The sequence below is a fragment of the Pinus tabuliformis genome, chromosome 6, assembly GCF_031772625.1.
Source record: "Pinus tabuliformis cultivar Carrire ecotype Pingquan chromosome 6, CPIR1, whole genome shotgun sequence".
In the NCBI taxonomy this organism is placed as follows: Eukaryota; Viridiplantae; Streptophyta; class Pinopsida; order Pinales; family Pinaceae; genus Pinus; species Pinus tabuliformis.
This window is the reverse complement of record NC_142292.1, coordinates 1,908,890,327-1,908,909,053: the sequence shown is the minus strand read 5'-3', so window position 1 is coordinate 1,908,909,053 and position 18,727 is coordinate 1,908,890,327.

Here is an 18,727-nt window from a genome sequence, read left to right as displayed (position 1 = left end):
TTTTTGGTTGGACACTATTCATTGTAAGAATTTGAAACTTAAGAAAATGGTTGAGTGAGTGATGGTTATCACTGTAATCCGTGGAGTGGGTGGATGTAACATATAACCAGACATCATAAATTGTTTATAAGTTTAATTTCATTTCTATTTTTATTTTAAATTATTAAAACTATTGGGCTTAGATATTAATTAAAAGACTTTGTGACTTTGTTAAAAGATCAAAGAAACAGTTAAGACTTACAACTCTTCCTTCACCCTTTTCCTTAAGAGGAGATAGGGCACAACCCTCACGGTTGAAGAAGATGAATTCTTCCTAGAGGTGGAAAAACTATAAGTGGGAAAGAAATTTGTGGTAAGAGTTGTGGGGTACGAGACTTGAGGGTGGAGAGAGTAGTGACACCCAAGGTATGAGTTGTTGTTCCTCATTGACAATGGAAGGGCTCAGAGGGGGAATCTCGAAGTGTTTGTGAGTTTCAAGGCTCTAGGTGGATAGATCTTCGAAATAATTATTGTTTGCATAATCAAAGAGAGATAAGTGATACTATCATGTTAATCATTATCACCATTAAAGATAGAATGTTTACTATTAAGTAGAAAGTATAGGAATTATTTAGAATTAGTAAAAAATATCTATTGATTCCTAGGTAGAATAGTAAAATTTGACGATAGCATGCATTAATAATGGTTACTAATATATAAATCTAAATTACAAATTAGTAAGAATGATGGCTTACTAGGAAAGATAGTGTTAAAGACAACTTGTTGATTTACTCCAAGAAACACATAAGTATAATTATATATATATATATATATATATACACACTATAAAAACATTCATATTGGCATGTATCTAAATATCACTTCGTCAAATGCACTTAGGAAATCTTTCTTCAAGTGTAGAATAAAGTGAACAATGAGAACCTTTTCAAACTCATTCCACCTGGGGTTGTAGCCCTCGAACTAGTTACTGGAGCTCCTTACTTTACCTTTCGGTTTCGGTTCATGTAACCGAATCTCAAATTTATAATCATGCATGTTACATTTACAATTAAGCTTATCTCCTAAATTGACTAAAAAAATGAATGGTTGTAACATCCTCTCTTGTGTACTACATTATTGTAACCATAACATAAGTTAAAGCTAGGTGTCATATCCCCCTTTTGTGTTAAATGTTGTAAACCTAAGCTAAGGAAAGCTAGGTTTGATACCCTCCTTTATGGGTTAAACTATTCTACACCTAAGCTCAGGAAAGCTAGGTGATATATGATATGAAAAGAAAATGTATTATGAAATAAATTAATAAAATAAATCACTATGAGGGTGGGGCACCAAGCGAGAGGAGATGCTTGCCAAATCCCATGATGAATGGGATAGAGATGAATCTTTCATGATAATATTCTAGATGTAATTCTAGATAAGCTTCGATGGCTTGGATATCCATCACATGGATGGGAGATAAAGATCCATTGGACATAAAAGCTTTGTGGGAGAGAAAGGCAAGATTTTATGTGGAAAGGAATCGTGGGAGATAAAGACAAGTTTTTCCGGATAGGGCCTAGGCAAATGGACAAATCCATAAAGCAGGACACTGCTAATGGTAAGTAAACCATGAAAGAGGCTATTAAATACCCAATGCATTGATCAATTGAGTTAGTTGATCCTTCGCAGGATCTTTGGCTTGGGGGGAATGAGCGGTGAATCATGGGTGGGTGGTGGTGCTCCTTCCTCCAAGTGAGATTTAGTTGGTGTCATTTGCATGGAATGGTTTTATGTTGACTCTTACTCGCTCTCAATATAGTTTCGAGTTTGTTTGTGACAATATTTTCATAAGTTTCTCTTATTGTTCTAGTTTTTCTATGAGATGATTTCCTAAGCTTCCTCACCATGAGAAGGTCGCGTGAATTACATAGGTTTATGTATTAATAGACTTAATGGTATTTTCCTCTACTCTCATGAGATTCACTTCCATGGTATGGCTTATATATTAATCCTTACTTATTATCAATTTAAAACATTTAGCTCACATATGGTCACAGTTGATTCTTATCTCTATATTTATGGTTAACCCATGTAGCTGAGTTGTATAGATAAGTTGTTATCTATGTTTTATGTATGTGACCTTTAAGGTGTATGAGAAATGGTGCTATGACAGTAATTAGTGGTTGATAGTGGTGTCACTGTTTTAGATTTCTCATGATCGACTTGCATGTGGCTTCCTAGTGTGAAGTTATCAGTAGAAGTACACTAAATGAATTGACAGTTTTAATACCCATGCACAGTAGCATATTGCACATAACTAAATTATCTATGATAATGTTTCTTATGTAATGACTCTAGATATTATGGGCTTGAGGTGCAGGTGAGTAATACTTTGACCATACTTAAGGAATCAAAAAATGATAACTATAGTGTGAGATGTTAATAATTTTCGTAATGTCTCCTTGAAGTTATCATTCTAAAATGTTCATATATAGTGTTAAGATGGTTGTTACACTTAAAATCAAGTGGTAACTCTCGTGGATGTAGGACACTTTAAGGATCATGCTTCTAATGGCATAAGTAGAGGGACCACTTGAGACAAGAATAGCTTAATTAGTTAGTTATGCATGTTGAACCAAGGGTTGGTTAGATTACATTGATGATGGTTACTTATATTAGTAACGCATGGTCAATGTTGGCCATTGTAAATCGATGACAATTCTGCTATGTATAACTTGTTTATATGAATGTGAGGGTTCCCATTACCTATCCGATAAGGCATAAAAGAATAACACAATATTATGAGGTTGTTTAGACTATTCAACAATGAGTATAGTGACAAGAATAATATTGGTTCCTCTCATGATAAATATGTTACTTAAGACAATAGTTAGATCTTTGTTGTAAAAGATAAAAAAAAAATTGAATTAGGAGCCTAATACACTATTATTCCGGTATAGGCCAAAGAGGTACATTACAAATGGTATGAGAGCCAATTTTCAAACACTCAGGCCTATGGACTCATCCACCACTATAGTAGTTAGTTGATGGTTTTTTATTATAAAAAATTACAAGGAAAGAAAATAACCAAGGATCCATAAGGGGAAATAAATAAAATACAACATGTATATTGACTTCTTGTCATCAAGAGAAGTTGGGATTCCAATATTAAAATGCTTATTAAGGGATCCATAATATATAGATTCATGACATAATACCATTTCAATAAACATAGAGGTCATTTTTTAGTATATAGTCCCTATAAATAAGCGTTTCAATTGATTCATGTTTGACATATATATGCACGGAGATAAAAATCAAGCAGTGAAAGCTTCATTATTGTTGAGGGTATAAAAAAGGCTCTCACTAAGAAAACACCGAAGACAAAATAGGAAAATAGAGTAGATAGTGGGCATCTCTATTATGGCATGACTATGCGGAGAATTGCAAGAGCATGCGTTTTACCTTTAAAAAAAGTGAACGAAGACTTTTTGTTGATAACCCACTCGTAGAAGGATCACCGAAATCTCCTATCCACTGCACTTTGCTCACATGGTTGTCCAGTATGACCATGATGCGGGATTTGTCCAGAACCTTAACCACATGGTGATAGGCTTTGATGAGAGAGAGCCCAAGGATCAGCATATTGTTCTTGGCCACTCTAACTGTTGAGTGGCTAAGGTTGGGAGAGGTGAATGTATGAGCAATGGTAAGATTGGAAAGAGCTCGATTTGTGTCCATGAAAATAACCCACGTAAGGTGAACACAATTGAATCCCAAAGAGGTGATAGTATTGGCAATGTGTTGCAGAGGCGGGGTGCTTAGCCCCTCTAGTAGCATGGGTTGTAGATGACTGACCCAGTTCACGCATGAAAACTTCACTTGCATGCAAGTGTTTTTGTCCACCATCCATATTGAACAAAATTATAGAAGAATCGGGACCGTGACCTCACCCAAGAAAAATGTGGCTAGCAAGATTACGTATGGCCTCATCACACGATAATTAGGTTGAGATGATGGCCATCCGCTAACTTCTGATAAGAATTCAGGATAGGTTCGAGCACATCTGCATCATGGGAAACATTGAGGAAAGTTCGAACTCATCCAATAACTTATAGAGGTTAAATTTCAAAACTAGACTTTCTGTGTTACGGAGATAAGGATGTTATTCACTCACACACTAGTAAAAGTATCAACATTCCACTAAGTGGAAGATAAGGATAAGACAAGCATCTAGAAGATTAGCCTTGCCAAAAGAGAGCAGGTTCCTTCTATTTTGATTGCTTTATAAGGACGCAATGACAAAAGTCGTAGGTTTCCTAGTAATACGAACAAGAAAAGGCTATTGTAAAAGAAACAATGTTACTATAATATATAAATTAAAAAAGGAAGAAAATCCTCCTAAGATCTCACCTTTCATAGTGAACTATTGGTCAAAAAGAATATCCAATATGGGTGGAAAAAAAATCGAACCAAGTCTTAGGTAATGTAAGGAAACTCTTCCCAAGTCCGTAGGAAATTAGAAGGAATTAGAAGGATTTTTGAATAAATATGGAGCCCCTTCGGATATCAATGTTATCTAAATGAGGGTTGGGGTCTTTCACTTTGGGGTCTTTCACTTTTGCCTCTATCCTACTTTCGATCTCACATGAAGGCGATGACCTTTACCATACATGAAATAATAGTGATCTCGGCACTGAATGTTCGGTCTGTTATTGTGAATAATGCCATTTCATGATGTTTACGATAGCCGGGATGGTAATTTGTTAAACTGTCTATAAGAACGTATAGGAAGATGATGTATATAAAAAAAAAAACAAAGAAGAAATTGATGCATGCAATGGAGGAGACGCACGAGGGGTCTACGTTCTCAAGTTTCCGGTATAGATTTATGTTTTATGACCATAGAAAGAATGAACGACTAATGTGTATTAACTTATGCAACTATTGGATTTGAAATTGTCATAGCAGGTATGCTTGCAGGGCTTTAAAGCGATGGAAGAATCAAAGTGGCACATTCTCAATGGATCGATTTCAGCCAATCACATTGATTGCAGATCGACGTGCATATCTATGAAATATTGTGTTTATTAGTCCTTCATTGTTTTAGCTTTTAAGGGACTTTGTCTTTGTAGGTTAGCCTCTTCAATTCCGCTTTGGATATTTATCAATGTGAATGGAAAACTCGATAAGTGTCTTTTTTGAACTAATAGCTATAGAGAAAAATTAGAACCATCCATTACCTATGGATTATTAGATTTAATATTGAATGTAGAAAAATTTAACACATTGCTTGAAGTAATAATTAGAGGTGTTTACATATGTTCATTAGTGTTCCTAATTAATGATATCCACCGGAGATTCTACATGGGTCTCCACAGGTAAGTACAACCTATTGGGTGCAAAGCTTGATTATGTTATGTATTCAAAGGTATCACTAGATTGGACACGAGTTCATTAGGCTGATATTTAATGATAGAAGTTATGTTTAATTTAGGCTTTTTTTCCATAGAAGGCAAACCCTCGCTATGTATGGGTAACTTTTATTGCGTCTATGTACATCTCTATTCTTAGTGAGGAAGAGAGAGGAGATTGAGAGCGAAGAGGGAATTACATCGGATCTACTATACATTGTATCTCTTTGGCTTGCAGGGTAATATAAACGGAAGGACTTGCTGTTTCTCCACAGACATAGCCCAAACTAGGTGAACCACATATATCTGTGTCTCTTGTATTATGCATTTCCTATGTTTATATTTATGCAATATTTTATGTGTTTCGTTGCTTTGTCATATATAATTTTGTAACAACTTGTATTAGAGCCAAAGGTCTATTTGGTTGATAAACGCGTAGGTCAAAAGGGTTCCTCATTCGAGTGGGAGCAATGGTACAAGATCATAGGTTTAGGGTCGAAAAATTTAACACCCAAAACTATGAGTTGTGGAAGATGCAGATGGAATATTATCTGTATCAGAGATATTTGTAGCAACCATTGAGCAGAAAGAGAATGAAGTTGAAAAGTATGACTGACACAGAATTTGATATTCTCGACAGAAAGGCACTTGGAATAATATGGCTGTGCCTAGTGGCATGAGTAATGTTTAATATTTCAAAGGAAACGGCAACATAGAGTTTAGTGTCGACATTGGTGAAACTATATGAAAAACACTTGGCCTCAAATAAAGTATTTCTTATGAAGTGTTTATTTAATATGAAAATGTGAGAAGGTGGATCTGTTGCTCATCATTGAAATGAATTTAATACAGTTATGAGTGAGTTAAGTTCTATAGGGGTAACTTTTCATGATGAAGTTAGGGCTCTGTTATTTCCATGCTCATTGCCAGAATGTTGGAATAGTTTAGTTACTAGCATTAGTAATTTTTTCTCTGGATCTAGTACTTTAAAGATTGATGATGTTGTTGGTGTAATCCTTACTGAGGAAATGTGATGAAAAAGCTCCGATGAGAAATGAGGTAATGCTTTGACTGCAGATACTAGGGGAAGAAAAATGGAAAGAGGAAAGAGCCCTGGATATCGCAGTAAGTCATGAAAAGGAAGATCCAAGTCTAGATCAGGGATAGTGTGCTGGAAATGCGGGAAGAAAGGACATCTGAAGAAAGACTGCAAGTCTCAGAAAGGAAAAGAAGGAGATGCACAACAAGAAAATAATCATGAATCAAATGCAATGTGTTGCAAGATGCTTTGATTATTTCTTTAGAAAATATTATTGATGCTTGGGTGGTAGATTCACGGGCCTCCTTCCATGCCACACCTAATAGGAAACATTTTCATGATTATGTTCAAGGAGATTTTGGACACGTTCGATTCGGTGATGATAAAGCATGTAAAATCATTGGAATATGTACAATTTTCATAAGACAACAGAATGGAAATCAATGGCTATTGAACGAGGTATGGCATGTTCCATATCTGAAGAAAAATCTTATTTCAACACGTTAGTTGGGAGGTGAAGGTTATGTGACTAATTTTACATATAAAACCTGGAAGGTCACTAAAGGATCCGTGGTAATAGCAAAAGGAGAAGAGGTTGGTACATTGTATTTATGTAACGGTATTTCTAATTAGGTTAATGCTTTAAACTATACAAGAGAAGATATGACATTGTGGCATCATAGGCTCAGGCACACAAGTAACAAGGGGATGCAGATTCTTCATTCAAGAAATTTGTTGCCAGGTTTGAAGCATGTTTATTTAAAATTCTGTGAGAATTGTGTTTATGGAAAACATAAGAGAGTGAAATTCCTCAGAGTTGGGAAAGGAAATAAGAGTGAAAAATTAGAGCTTGTGCATATATATTTATGGGGACCTGCTGAGGTATCATCTCTTGGTGGCTTTCGTTATTATGTTACCTTCACTGATAATGCAACCAGAAAAACCTCGATTTATTGCATTCAAAATAAATTTGATGCATTTGATACTTTCAAGAAATGGGAAGATTTGGTTGAAAATGAGATAAGAAAAAGGTTGAAGTGTCTTAGATGAGACAATGGAGGTGAATACTGCAGGAAAGAGATTGATAGCTACTGTTCAAAGAATGGAATTCACAGAGAGAGGCAGTTCCAGGAACACCATAAGAAAATGGTGTGTGAGAAAGGATGAATACGACAATCATGGAGTGTGCAAGGTTCATGAGATTTCATGTAGGATTTCCTTTACAATTTTGGGCAGATGTTGTAGATACTATAGTTTATGTAATAAAAAGAGGGCCTTTAAGTTCCTTGGGTGATGGTATTCCATAGGAGCCATGGACAGGTAGAAATTTAAACTACTCTTTTTTAAATACTTTTGTTTGTGAAGCCTTTTTCCACATTAATAAAGAAATTAGAATAGAGGTTGAGGAAAAATCAAAGAAATGTACCTTTATTGGATATGGTGTTAATGATTTTGATTATCACTTTTATGATTATAAAAAGCACAAAATCATTAGGAGCAAAGATGACATATTCAATGAAAAGGTTTTGTATAAGGATCAGCTGGAGGAAAAGAAAGAGGAAAAACACAACAAAGAATACATAGTGCTTGATGAGATCACAGAAAAAGTTATGGTGCCTGAAAATCATAATGATCAACATCCAGAACAACAACCAGAATAACAACAAGCACCTCAAACACTTGAAATTGCTTTTCGAAGATCTACAAGGATAAGTGGACCCCCTGAATGATACTCTTCTTCATTATATTATGTATTTTTGACTCATTCTCATGAACGAGAATGTTATGATGAGGGAGTCTAGGTAGAAACCAGGAAGAAGTGGGAGTATGCCATGAAAGAAGAGATGGAATACTTAACACATAATAGAATTGGGACTTAGTTAGGTTGCCTGCACGTAAAATGACATTGTAGAATAAATGTGTTTACAAGTTGAAGGAAGAAGATGGAGGTAGAAAAAGGTATAAATCTAGACTTGTGGTGAAAGGGTTTGCACAGAAAAAGGGTCTAGATTTTGATGAGATATTTTGTCATGTTGTTAAAATGAATTCAATCAAAACTATTTTAAGTCTAGTAGCAACTAAAGATTTGCATCTTGAGCAGTTAGATGTAAAGGTATCCTTTCTCTATGGAGATTTGGAGGAGGAGATATATATGAAAAAACCACAAGGATATGAGGTGAAATCGAAGGAGAAACTAGTGTGCAATTTGAAGAAGAGCTTGTATGGATGAAAACACGCTCGAAGGGAGTGGTATCTAAAATTTGATAGGTTTATTTCTGAACAAGTTTATACTAGATGTCACTCTGATCATTGTGTTTATCTCAAAAGGAAAAATGATTGTAGCTATATTATATTGTTATTGTATGTAGATGACATGCTTGTTATAGTTCTAAAATGGCGGAAATAAATGTGCTCAAAAGAAAATTGGTTAATTCATTTGTAATGAAGGATTTGGTGCTGCAAAACAAATCCTTGGTATGAGAAAAACTAGAGACATGAAGAATCACAAATTAACATTGACTCAAAGTGAGTACATAGAAAAGGTGTTGAAAAGGTTTAATATGAAGAATGCAAAACTAGTTAGTATACCTTTGGCTAGACATTTCAAATTAAGTAAGGAGGGGTGTCCCAAGACTCAGGAAGAAATGGCTCATATGTCTAAAGTTCCATATGCATCAGCAGTTGGAAGATTAATTTACGCAGTGGTCTGCACAAGGCCTGATATTGCACATGTAGTGGGAGTTGTAAATAGGTACATGAACAATCCAGGAAAAGAAAATTGGATTGAGGTGAAGTGGATTCTCAGGTATTTGAGAGATACCACAAATTAAGCATTATGATTTTGTGGTTCAAACATTGCTCTATAGTGATATGTTAATGAAGATGAGGCAGGTGATAGAGATAACATGAGGAGTACAAGAGGCTATGTGTTTACTGTAGGTGGAACAACTGTCAGTTGGGTCTCAAAACTGTAAAGTGTTGTTTCAATCTCAACAACAAAAGCATAGTATGTTACTGCTACAGAGGCTAGTAAAGAAATGATTTTTTTACAAAGGTTTCTGGATGAATTTGGTAAGAAGTAGGAGTTGGGAAAGTTATATAGTGACAGCCAGACTGCCATACATCTTGAAAAGAAATCTGCATTTCATTCAAAGACTAAGCATATACAACTCAAGTACCATTTGATATGGTCAACATTAGAAGATGGACACTTGAAGCTAGAAAAGATACACACTAGCTAGAATCGTGTAGATATGTTAACAAAAGTTGTAACCAGGGAGAAACTAAGAATATTCTAAGTTTCAATTGGTCTTCAAGTATGATGAAGAATATGAGAAACAAGCAAGTCCAAAGTGCATTCATTGTCCAACAAATGAAGCAGTTGTGGAGTTGCTATAATGTGTCTCCATGTGGGAGATTTTTGGGTGTGGAGCATGATTATATTTTGTATTCAAAGGTATCACCACATTGGACCCTAGTTCATAATGGGGTGGAAATGCCACCTGTAATATTTGTGCTGTAGTGGGGGGGTCAAGGGGGGCGGTCCTATAAGGAAGCCCCTCGCTATAGATGAGGAAATTGTATTATGTCTATGTAGATTTGTATTCTGAGTGAGGAATGGAGAGTAGATATAGAGTGAAGTGGGAATTACAGTGAATCTGTTTTAGGTTGTGTCTTCCTAAACACACATGGGGAGTAAGAGTATCTAAAGGATAAAACATGAGAGTACATTTTATTAACAAGTGATATACATTTATAGTACATATTGTGACCATTGGGTTCCACATCCCAAGGTCTCTTGGACTACTTTTGTATATTCGTCTTCCACACTAACCCGTTGATGATTAGGTGCCCAACATTCCCCCCCTTTAATCCAAAGGGTTATGTATGAATCTAAAAAGAGAGCTGTAATACAAAATGTGCAAAAATGCATCGTAGGACTAGGCTCAATGCGCTTTCTGAAATGTTGGTATAAAGGGCAGTGGTTTAAGGATGATCACCAACACTAGAATGCTTAGTGCGGTTCCCGGAACTCTTCCAAGACTAGCATGAAGCTAAAGTCTTCTACTAGAGGAGGTTCTCCTATTGTTTTGAGGAGGGAAACCTTCAACCATGAAAGGGAGGTCTCACCTAGCATAAAAGGGAGAACTTCAACCTAAAAACGGAAGTCTCAACCTATGATGGTTTAAGGATGATCCGAATTGGATCCATCAAAGATTGGCAAAGAACCATGACTGTATCAGGTTAGGACGAATCTCAAAAATTCCAAAAACAATGATAAAAAACACCGTGAACCAGTGGCAATGGCAGCCAACATGGAACGATGAGGACCACGGTCAAAGCGCGCTGACCGAGGCCGATGGAAACTGTGTAGGACGTCAAAGTAGCCACTGGGAGCCCTAGATTAGGAAAAGGAGGTGATTTTTGATGTACGATTAGTGCTTAGCTGGGCGAACAGGGCCGAAATGGGGGAAGCTCGAGCACTTGGATGCATGGCGAACCGTAGAACCACGGGCGGGAAAGGCAAAATGTGCTAATCGTACAAGGCAGGACCTACGCTCTGGAAACCGACGGTATTGAACGGGGTGCCCTTAAATAATAAACGGTTTTGGAGAGAGTGGAGCAATCCCAGTTAACAATCAATGCGTGGCGACGGAGGTGACAGAAAACCGCCATTGATCGCGCATTATCGATCGGGGAATTCAACCGCGCGGGACGTGCATATGATGTTGGATATGGGGGACCCAAATCGGATGGCTGAGATTGTGCCCGATGGAGGATTTGGAATTGACAAATGACTAATCCAAGTTTGTAAAGATTTGAGGTCCATTTGACCACCACGATGGAGGAAGAACGCATCCATGACGTAACTGAAGAAACAAACCGACGATTAGGCTGACACTGTTTAGATGGGGACACGTGGCCACTCCTTGAGTGCTCATGCTGACGTCAAATAGGGAACTCTAAGCGCAGCTGTAGAAGATGAATCGACAGAGGCAGAAGAGAACCGAACGGGCATGAGTTCGAATGGCTAAAAGCCATTAATAGTGAAATAGAATACACAGTTGAACACTGAGAGACAGAAACTAGGGAAGAAGGCAGTAAAGCAACAACAGGAATAAATAGAGGGCCGAGCTGAACAATGGCACCATCGAGCACCAAAGCTTGAAGATTCAAGCCATCCCATAGAGGAATCTCTTTGGACTGAGCATCATATTTGGCTCTGTCCATTCTAGACCTAAAGGTCACAAAGCTCGTAGGAAGAGGAAGAGTCTGTGCACTCCAGTGGCTTGGGCAATCTAGGAAACACCCTGCCAGGAAAACCTGCTTCAGGAGAACTCCCATTGAGTCCCTGTATTGTAATTCTCTGCTCAAAGACCCAATAAAATGAGTCCACCACTGAAAGCTGGACCGAAGATGTAGCCCTGGAGAATAGGGTGAACTCCTTATTAAAATTGCTTGTGCCTTTGTGGTTGCTTGTTGTATTTCTCTGTTGTCTTTCCATTTAAATGTCTGTGTATTGGCAATTTGATCGATCCATTGCTTAAATAACACAGAACACACACCAGCACATGAGTCTATAATAGATTTTTTTTAATAAAACCTCAACCAATGTCACGCATAGGGTGATTATCAGATCAAGTGGTATCAGAGCGCGAGGTTGTAAGGTTAGACAAGCTTGTGTTGGTTTAGCTGTGAATGCTCACTAGATCAAAGCTCAAATTAGGAGAAGGAGAGCTGGTGGAAACTAATCCTAAAATTGGGAGAGTCTATACTCGGAGGACAATGTTAGAGGAAGGTTCTATGGGTGAGACCCTCAATTCATAGAAATTTTCCTAGCTATAAAGTCTATGGTAGAAGAAATGTATAAGGACTTTTGAAAGCATAAGGATGAAGATTCATCAGGTTCTAAACAAGATAAAGAAAAAGATGAGTCTCATTCCCATGACCACTCAAAAGGAAATGGGAAAGAGGAAAGGTTTCTCACACCTCCTAATAGCCCTGTGCATAATAAGAAGGCATCTTTGATTAAGTTAGATGTTACATTTGATTTGCCTATATATGATGGAGAGCTAAATGCTAAAAAGTTGGACAATTGGATTAGACAGATTGATGTATATTGCAGGGTACAAAACATAGACTCGGACAAGAGTAAAATTCAGCTGGCAAGCCTACGCCTGGGAGGCACTACCTTGGTTTGGTGCGAACGTAGAACCCAAGCTGATATGAAGAAGCATGGTAAGACCATCTCTGTCTAGAGTGAATTTTTTGATGCAATCGAAAAGTAGTTCTATACATTGGCCTACATGCAAAAAGCCATGATGAGTTGGCAAACTCTTCGACAGTTGAAAGGGCAAAGTGTGCAAGGGTATACACAAGAGTTCAGAAAGAGAGCATTGATGTTGGGTATCTCATTAGACTCACCAGAAACTCTTTTGAAGTACATTGGTGGTCTACACAGCTACATGAGGCATACCATCATCACGTTTAATCCCACTAGTATAGATGAGGTATCTGTACAAACTACTCATCTAGAAGCTAGAGGAAAGAATGGAAATCCAAAAGTTGGGGGACCATCCCAACCCACTGTAAGCAAGAGCAATGAGAAAAGAAAGCATAAGTGGAAATCATGGAAGGCTAACACTGCACAGGAAAGCAAAGCTTCATGCACTGTGTAAAAAGGATGGGCATGATGATGGCCGTTGTTGGATTCTGCATCGAGAGCTGAGACCTAAGAAGTCTGAGGGCAAGAATAAGAAGACTGCTACAACTATTTAGAAATATTTGGGGTCAGACTCGGGAGATGAAACAATCATTGCAGCCACAGGTATAAAAGGTAAGAATTCTAAAGCATCTACTAGTAATTCTTCTCAATCTATTATTGATGAAGAACATGAGAGAAAAAGGCATGAGCTTTTCCATATTCGACTTGTTTCCAAAAATCAAAAGATTAATACTTTGTTTGATAGTGGCTCACAAGTGAATCTAATTTCTGAAACAATTTTAAAGAAATTGGGATTAGAAAATGCACCTCATAAGAAACCATACCCATTCAGATGGTTGAACGATAAAGCACAACTACAAGTGACTAGACAGTGCAAACTCAAGCTTTCTTTTGGGTCAGCATTTGTAGATGTGGTTGAGTTAGATGTAATTCCTTTGGATATATGTGGAATTGTTTTAGGAAGTCCTTACTTGTATGATAGAAAGGCTATTTTCTATAGAACTGAGAACAAGTATCTACTTGTTAAAGGTGGAATCGAATACTTTGTAAGAGCTCACCAGCTCAAGAATAATTATACACTCATAAACTCAAGACAGATGAAAAGAATGATAAATTCATGCAAACAATTCCTACTGATGGTTGTAAAGGAAAATAAACCTGATAAAACCAATGTATTTGAGGGTTGTAATCCTGATTAGCAAGCTGTTATAGAAAAAATTGTTTCAGAATATGATGTATGTTCCAAGAACCTAAAGGTTTGCCACCCAAAAAGGGAATATTACATGATATTATTTTGCAGCAAGTTGTTTCGTTGCCTAACATTTGGATGTACAGGTTGTTTGCTTTAGAGAATGATGAAATAAAGAAGCAGGTGCAGGAGTTTCTCGAGAAAGGGTTCATCGGGCCTAGCACATCACCATGTGGGTCACCGATTGTTTTGGTGAGAAAGAAATATGGCTTGTGGAGAATGTGTATTGACTACCGAGCACTGGATAAGATAAAAATCAAAAATCATTATCCCCTTCCTCGCATAGATGATCTTTTAGATCAATTGAAGGAAACTATTTATTTCACCAAGCAGGATTTGCACAGTGGATACCATCAGGTTAGAGTTGCAGAGCAAGATGCATGGAGGACTGCTTTCAAAACAAAGCAGGGATTGTATGAATGGCTGGTTATGCCTTTTGGCCTAACTAATGCTCTTGCTACATTCATGAGATTAATGAATGATGTACTCAGACCTTTTCTTGATGATTTTGTTATTGTGTATCTGGATGAAATTCTGATTTTTAGTAAAACGTGGGAAGAACATTTAAGGCATGTTAAACAGACATTAGATGTTTTGAAAAGAGAAAAACAGTATGTCAAACTTCCAAATGTGAATTTGGAAAAACCTCTGTAAATTATTTCGGTCATATAGTAGGGGGAGGTGAATTGAAAATAGATCCCTCTAAAGTGGCAGTCATTATAAACTGGCCTAATCCCAAGTCTGCTACAGAAGTGAGAAGCTCCTTAGGAGCAGCACAATATTGGAGGAAGTTCATTTCAATTTTTTCGTCAATCGCAGCTGCCTTACATGCCTTGACAGGATTGAACAAGGTGTTTCAGTGGGGAGGCAAACAGCAAAAGGCCTTTGACAGCTTGAAAGAAAAGATTAGTACAACACTGATACTAGCACTGCCAGATCTACAAAGACCATTTGAGATCCAAACTGATGCCAGTGACTATGCCATGGGAGCAGTGTTGACATAGAATGGTAAACCCATATGTTATCATTCTGAGACTTTTAATCCTGCAGTAGTTAACTATCCTACATATGATAAATAATTGTATGCATTAGTTCAAGTGTAAAAATGTGGAAACATTACTTAACGGGCTAAGAAACAGTAATGCATACTGGTCATCAGCCACTTCAATAACTATACTCCCAAACTAAGTTGCAACAATCAAGGCATTACAGATGGATGGGTTTTCTACAACAGTTTCATTTAGTCATTAGATATGAAAAGGGCATACATAACAAGGTTATAGACATGTTATCTAGACCCATTATAAATGCATCTACCATACTTAAGAATAATTTTGTGCTGCATGAAAGCTACATAGAATAGTATACGTAGGACATGGACTTTAAAGATGTATATTCAACTTTGGGTCAAGGCAAAAGAATAAAATAATTGGACTATCACATGAAGGATCGACTCCTATATAATTGTGGGAAACTCTACATTCCACGAATTGAGAGGGTAAAGATAATTAGGTAAGCACACACTTCTCAGATATGGGGTCACTTTGGGGTAAGTTAAATAGTTGCACAGCTGCAAAGGTTCTGCTATTGGCCAAGAATGAGTGAGACAGTTTCTAGATATGTAAAGGGATGTGCTATGTGTGCAAAAAGCAAGCCCAGCAACAAAAAACTAGGCTTCTACACTCCATTACCAGTTCCTTCTCACCCTTGGGAAAACATTTCCATGGATTTTGTTGGAGGACTGCCTAAATCTAGGAAAGGTCATGATTATCTATATGTTATTGTGGATAGGTTCAACAAAATGTGTATTTTGATACCCTGTGGTAAATAGATTACAGCTGAACAAACTGCAAAATTGTTCTTTGAACATGTATGGGTTCATTTTGGATTACCCACTTCTATTGTATCTGATCAAGACACCCAATTTGTGGGGAAGTTTTGGTCAAGTATGTGGGAACTAATGGACACCAAATTAAACAAAAGCATAGCTTTTCATCCAAAAATAGATGGCCAGACAAAAGTAGTTAACAGGACAGTGATCTAGTTACAAGGAGGATATTGCAGCAAACACGCCAAGTTGTGGATGAATGCTTTTGTTATGTGCAACATGCTTACAGTAGAGCCAAACACTCTTCTACACAGAGACCTCCTTTTGCGACCTGCTTTGGTTTCATACCAAGGTCTCCTTTGGATTTTGTCTTTGGTAAAGATACCATGGTTGATAGACACAGTGATGTGGACAAGGCAACTAGGTTCATTGAACAGATCCAAGAGATCCACTAGGTAGTACAGGAACAACTGGAAAAGAGCTAGGCCAAGTACAAGGCTAGGCATGATAAGCATCAGATGGAGCATATTTTTCAAGTTGGAGACCAAGTCTGGCTGTATATCAGGAAGGACAGGATGCAAGGTGAAGGTAAAAAGCTAAAACCTATCAGGTATGGACCCTTCAGGATATTTGAGAAGATTGGTGAAAATGCTTTTCGCCTTGATCTACCAGCTTACATGCACATCTACTCAGTCGTAAATGCAGATTGCTTGAGGTGGTTTGAACCTTCAATGATTGAGGACCTTGAAGAGTAGAGTCAATTACCTTCTGTTGATGACCTGCTACCTGAATATATTAATGAATTATTGGAAGACACAGTGCTGGACAAGAAGGTAAGGACGATGCGCAGTGGACAAGTGGAATACCTCAGGATTGGGCTCAAAGGTTCGAAGCCAAGCACTGCGAAGTGGATTGAGATTGGACAAGTGAGAAAGCAATACCCTCACTTAGTGGATGCTTGAAAACCAACTTTTGGTGGTCCAAAAGCTCTTTCAGTGGGAAGGCCATGATCCGAATTGGATCCATCAAAGACTGGAAAAGAACCATGACTGTATCAGGTTGGGATGAATCTCAAAAATTCCAAAAACAACGATCAAAAACACCCTGAGCTAGTGCAAATGGCAGCCAGTGTGGAACAACGAGGACCTCGATCAAAGCAGGTTTACCGAGGCCCATGGAGACTGCGTAGGAGGTCAAAGTAGCCCCTGGGAGCCCTGTATCGAGAAAAGGAGATGCTTTTTGATGCACGATTAGCACTAATCACACATCGCTAGACGAGCAGGGAAAAAATGGTGGAAGACCTAGCACTTGGATGCATGGTGAACCGGAGAACCGTAGGTGGGAAAGGCAAAAAGCACTAATCGTACAAGGAAAGACCCATGCTCTGGGAACCGGTTGTATTGATCGGGGTGCCCTCAAACAGTAAACGGTTTTGGAGAGAGTGCAGCGATGCCACTTAGTGGTCGATGTCTGGTGGCAGAGGTGAGAGAAACCGTCGTTGATCACACGTTATCGGTTGAGCAGGTCAACCGCGCGGGACGTGTGTATGATGTTGGATCTGGGGGACCCAGATTAGACGGCTGAGATTGCGCCCAATGGAGGAAGTTGAATTGACGAAGGATTAAGCTACGTTTGTAAAGATTTGAGGTCCGTTTGACCACCACGGTGGACGAAGAACACATCCAAGACGTAAATGAAGAAACGAACTGACGAGCAGGCTGGCACTGTTCAAATGGGGACATGTGGCCACTCCCTGAGCATTCATGTTGACACCGAACAGGGAACTCCAAGCGCAGCTGTAGAAGATGAATCGACAGAGGTGGAATAGGAACCGAATGGGCATGAGTTCGAATGGCTAAAAGCCATGAACAATGAAACAGAATACACAGTTGAACACTGAGAGACAGAAACCAGAGAAGAAGGCAGTAAAGCAACAGTAAGAAGAGACAGAGGACTAAGCTGACCAGTGGCAGAATCGAGCACCAGAGCTTGAAGATTCAAGCCATCCCATAAGGGAATATGTCCGGACTGAGCATCATATTTCGCTCTGTCCATTGTAGACCTGAAGGTCACAAAGCTGGTAGGAAGAAGAAGAGTATGTGCACTCCAGTGGCTTGGGGAATCCAGGAAACACCCTGCCAAGAAAACCTGCTTCAGGAGAACTCCCATCGAGTCCCTGTATTTTAATTCTTTGCTCAAAGACCCAATAAAACAAGGCCACCATTGAAATATGGACTGGAGACATAGCCCTAGAGAATAAGTTGAACTCCTTATTAAAATTGCTTCTGTCTTTGCGGTTTCTTGCTGTATTTCTTTGTTGTCTTTCCATTTAAATGTCTGTGTATTGGCAATCTGATCGATCCATTGCTTAAATAACACAGAACACACACTGACACATGAGTCTGTAATACATTTTGTTTTAATAAAACTTCAACTAATGTCACTCATAGGGTTATTATCAGATCAAAAGATGACCAACAACTATAGAATGCATAATGAAATTCCTGGAACTCCTCCAAATATGGCAAGAATATGAAGTCTTCTACTAGAGGAAGTGTCCTCAATTTTGTTCTTGGAATACTTCCGAAACTGGCAAGAAGCTGAAGTCTTATGCTAGAGGAACTGTCCCAGATTACCAATTGAAGGGATGCTCAAAGCCATCTTTGTCTCTAGCTAGAACTTTGAAACTAGTGTGGCAGGTTGTGGCTCAGGCTCGCTTGATGTGGCTTTGAAGCTTGTAGATGACCATCATTTCCCCCCTGTCAAGTACAAGGTGAGATGATGGAGAAAACTCAACTACAACACTGTTCAATACTCTAGAACAAGTTTTGACATGTGATTGGAGTATCTTGTTAGCTGTTGATGCCCATTGCCAAGAAGCGATCCATCTAAGATGAATCTTTGTTCTTGCAGGACATTTGTTTCTAAAGCATCTGTGTGAAGAATGGGTGGTTTTATGATAGTGCTTACATGGTTGAAGATCAAAACAAAG